Source organism: Thalassophryne amazonica, chromosome 9 (genome assembly GCF_902500255.1).
Source record: "Thalassophryne amazonica chromosome 9, fThaAma1.1, whole genome shotgun sequence".
Lineage (NCBI taxonomy): Eukaryota > Metazoa > Chordata > Actinopteri > Batrachoidiformes > Batrachoididae > Thalassophryne > Thalassophryne amazonica.
The window spans coordinates 79,798,916-79,803,892 of record NC_047111.1 but is presented as its reverse complement, the minus strand read 5'-3'; positions in this window follow the sequence as shown (position 1 = coordinate 79,803,892).

Genomic DNA, 4,977 nt, shown 5'->3' with positions numbered 1-4,977 from the left:
CTAATCGCCGTCTATGTGTGGTCCACATAACTTGTGAGTGTAAGATGGCCAACATTTTGCTTCAACACTTTGTATGGCTTGTGTGGGCTAATGAGCTATCAAGTGGTATATACAGACCAGTGGGAGATAGGGATTGGTATCAAGAACCGGTTCTTTTCGAGAATCGTCAAGAAATGATTTGATCCACCAACATCAATAGTCTTTTTTGCTTAGGACCCTTCACACATAGTGCGAATTTGGTCAAAGTGCGCACGAAGTAGGAATCATGCAAAATGTGTAAATTCGTAGCTGCCTCGAATGCCTCGTTACACCTGTTGCTACAATTATTTACACACACCAGCAGCTGAGAGACAGAGTGTGCACCGTGCAAGCCCATCGAACCATGTCGCGGCAGGTGTCCGGCCAAATCCAGCTGACACACATGAAATCTAACACCACTTGTTTCACATTTAGAAAATGTATGGCCATTCGCACTATCATCACGAAAACAGTCAGCAGACAATCACTGTCGAGCTGGATGTGAAATTTGGTCTAAGTGCCCCCACAAGTGTGGAGTTGCTGAGTGCACATGTGACATGCCGTGTGACATGCTGAGTGTTGGCCCCCCCCACAACACGTGTGCGTGTGTCGCGCGCTCTCACCCTCTCCCCCGCCAACACGTCCATGCATGTGGTTCAAATCAAATGACACCTTTCCAAACATTGTAACACAGACACCCAAAATACAACAGACTAAAACTTTTTTCCTCCCAAATGAGAGTCCTGTGTTCTTTAGGGCTCCTTCATACATAGTGCGAATTCGGTCGATTGTGCATAAAGTGCGCAAAAACCAGGAATAGTGTGCAAAACGTAAAATCGTAGCTGCTCGTACAACTGTTGCTACAAGTATTTGCACACACCAGCGGTTGAAAGCATTTACTCGCGTTTATCTGCTTGTTGATTTTAGCCATTTCACGCTCCTGTTACAAGACAGTGATTGTAGTGCAGTGGTAAAGTTTCTGTCTGGTAATCAGCATCAGTGTGTTCAAATCCCATGAGTGTCATTTTTTTTAACAGGGTTTATTTAACCACAGGGTTCTGTATTGCGTCCTTTTTTATGTCTTATTATATCAACCCAGTGATATAGTGCAAGCAGCTGCAGCTGCTCGCACTGTGTTCCTGCTCAAAGACACCATCGTGCACACCTGCCTGTTGGCACGATGTTTTGTGGTGTGTTCATACGAGCTTTACCACTGTGAGTCACCCTGAGTTGTACGTATTCGCACTATGTGTGAAGGGGCCCTCATGAATGACATTGATGTTGACGTGCAGCGCAACCGGCTGAGCTCAGCTCAGAGGTATGGAGTGACATTTGTGCCATTAATGTCTGAAAGGAAATGCTTATTTATGTCCAGAGATCAAGGATCCAGTGACCACTTCCATATTTATTTACTTTAGGACTCAATAAATGTGTTTGACATAGAAACCTGTAAAGCCTACTTTTAGTACACAGAAAATTCACAAGAGGTATAGATAAGGGAATCGATAAGGAATCGGATCGATAAGCAGAGTCGATAATGGCATCGATATCGATAAAATCTTATCAGTACCATCCCTAGTGAGAGACGTGGACGCAGAGGTCAACAACCCGGAAGTCAAAACTAAGAGAGAGATTGTCACAATAAGAGCACAAAAGATAAACACTGAATGACACAGAAAAAAAAAACTATTATAAATACCTCCAAGTGACTATAATGTACCAAACACATGAAAAACATGACCGGAGCTAAACGTGACACTGAGAAGCTACCTGAACGTAGCTAAATACAAAGCTATAGCCAAATATAAATTGAACTGCACAGCTAACTGAATATAAAATGTAAGTAACATACTGTTCTTTAATGTCAGTAATTAGAGTTTTATTCAACAAGTAATATTTTCAGTGAATATTTGGTTAGCTTTCGCAATTCATTTCTTCCTCTTGTTCCTTTTGTATGGCACTGTATATCTGAGAATAAAGTATTTTCGTCATTATGGTGCATTTTTTGCAACAAATTTTACATGGTGCTTGTTCACTTTATTATCAGTTATTTTGTATGAGCCGCACTATAGATACTTCTCTTCCTCAGCAGGATAATTTAGGTTTTTTTCTGCTTCTTGTTAATTATCTCTGTTCTTCATGTTATACCATGTTTTATAGGAAACAAAGCACTTCAAATTATTCCGAAGTATGGAGTCATGCTCATTTTTTTTTTTTTTTGCCTAAATATTTTATGAAAATTACATCAGGATATTTTTTTCAACTGTAGCACAAAGGGAAAAAAAATAGCATTTATGACCAATGTAGTGTAATTTTATACATTTTGAAAAGTTTGAGATGTTCACTGATTACAGTTGGATATTGTTTGTAAGAAGAAAGAAATGGTGTACACTTGATCTTCAAAACTACTGTTTAATTCATTATAAAATGTCCTTGCTACACATCTGCAATGTAATTAATGATGCTGCACGGCATATCCAAACCATACTATTAACTATGATTTCTGGTAGTTTTATAAGATAATGCAATCGGGCTAAATGGATGATTGAGATTAATAATTACAGCATTAAACAGAGTTGTTAAGCTGTGGAAATTTCAAACACACTCATAAATTACCATGAATTAGATGTAACACAAAGCTCTCTTGATAAGTGCAAATCTGCATCAAATTCAGCAACACACTGTAAGCACATGCACAGACATCAGACTTCCACAGTGCCCCGTGGCCCGTTTTCTCTCCACATTTAAATAAAGGGCCTTTAATAAATATATACTTTGCTGTGTATATTGCACTGTGCTATTTGCATATTCAAAATGTATATTATTCAGGTAGCTGATACAGCTCCTTTCATAAGCACGCCTTTTATGTCTCATCTCAAACCCTATCCCCAAACATCACCATTTGATACCCCCCCATACCCCCAACCTTACCCCCACCCCCACACTTGATTAACTGATTTCCAATTGGATGCAGCGTATTTCATGAGCTTGTCACCTCACCCAGGCAGCTGATTAACCCGACGTCTGGCTGGTGAAGGTGCTACTCTCACTTTCCTCATCTTATTTATTTATTTATTATTTATTGTAAGCCCCCAACCCTCCTCCCGCTCTGGTCTTTGTTGTGGCGGCTGCAGTCGAGCATGCGTCTGATTTCCAGCATTGTGTCTGATTTCCAGCAGACAAACTGACCTCTGGGGATTTATTGACAGCAAACTCCACAGAGGCAGACGCAGAGCTGGTAGCATGGAGGCAGCGAGGAAGGGGCGGAGGGTGTTGGGGAAGGTTTGGCGGAGGGATGGTGGGTGGTGGTGGGGGCATCAGACAGACAGACAGACAGGGCAGTGGAAAGACAGTTTCAATGTGGCGAAACAGGAACAGGCTGAGGAAAAAGAAATTGGAGGGAAAAAAACACCACACCAAAGACAGTTTCGTTTTTGGTGGAGGAATATGAACTGAAAGAAAATGGCTGCCTCCTACAAGGACCTAATTAATTTTGAAGGATCATCAGCCCCTTTATCCAAGGCGGGCTACAGGAGGGAGGGAGGCAGACCCCTGGGCTGATTAGAATTCACTGCAGGTAGGCGCTGGCTGCTGCTCACCCACTGTGTCACGGCTAAAATGGAATCAGTGTGGCGAGTGGCGTCTGGGCAACTGAAGCCTGCCTCCCTTAGCTACTTCTTTGTTGTAAACTTTACCTTAGTTTACCCCTTAGTCGGGTGGATTTACTATTCATATCTGGACGCCAGAGGGTGCAACGTATATGTTGTACTGGCTGACAGGTTGCCACAAAAAGGAGTGTGACATCCAACAACTGATCACAAGCTTCACCCGCGGGAGGAACAAAAAGGTCAAATATTTGCCACTGCAATGGATTTAGGCATTTTGGCATGTGCACTAAGATAAATATCAGGATCTAAACTCAGTCACCTTTTTTCTGGATGGCAGTGTGTAACGTTCGTATTCATGAAAAACATGGAATTTGAGCTGATTTTCGGAATAATGGTACTGTATAAATAGTTTTAGGCACACTGGAGCCATTAGTGTTTAACAGAACGTCAAATTTGAATTGTTCAACCTTTCCTCTTCCAAGACAAATGAAAATGCCATTTTCATAAAATAAAACCCCAGAAAACATCAGTTAATAAGCTATAAATACTATTTTCATATTTATTACAAAAATTGTTTATGTTGGCATGCTGCCCGCCAATACATAACCACACAGCGATACCTGCTGCTGATCCCTCAGTAATGAAAAATAATTGAAAAGCCTCAATTAAACACAGTCAGATTATCTTAGAAACCGCAGGAGACCACCTGCAAGAAATATCATTTTTATCACTTGGAAGAAATGAAATATTTCTAAAGGTGAAAACGAACACAGATTTTAATTTAGATTAATTTAACAAGTACTTCAGATTTGTATTTATATTAGATACTTCAAAGATTCTCATTTTGTTTTGTATCTTGGGGACATCAAATGTATCATATGTAGTTATAATATACTGGTGTTGTGGTTTTACTGTATGTCACAGTTAAAGAAAAGAATGCTTTTTTTTTTTTTTTTTACATTGGTTTGTGTTTTACATTGGAACCATGACTTGTTATAAAATAGTTCTCAGTCTCACAGAAAGCAGAAAAACTCAAACAATTGTTTTGGTGTGAGGTTTAGAGTCAAATACATGTCTGTTTCTGATAATCACAAATACCTACTGAAGAATCTTCATCATTTGACAACAAAAAAGAAAGAAAACAAAAAATATTTTGTCCCATGTGAGTCAGACTGTGGCTATTTGCCTCACTACTGCCTTTTCAAAAATGATAATTTTTACACTTCCGAGCCTTAACGCATATCTGTCTTGTTTTTTAAATGGCTGTTTGCTTACAGTAAAATCAAATTTTTCTGTAAAAGCTTCAGGCGGTAGCAGCAGATTATCCAACAGTGACTCGACATATGAGGCG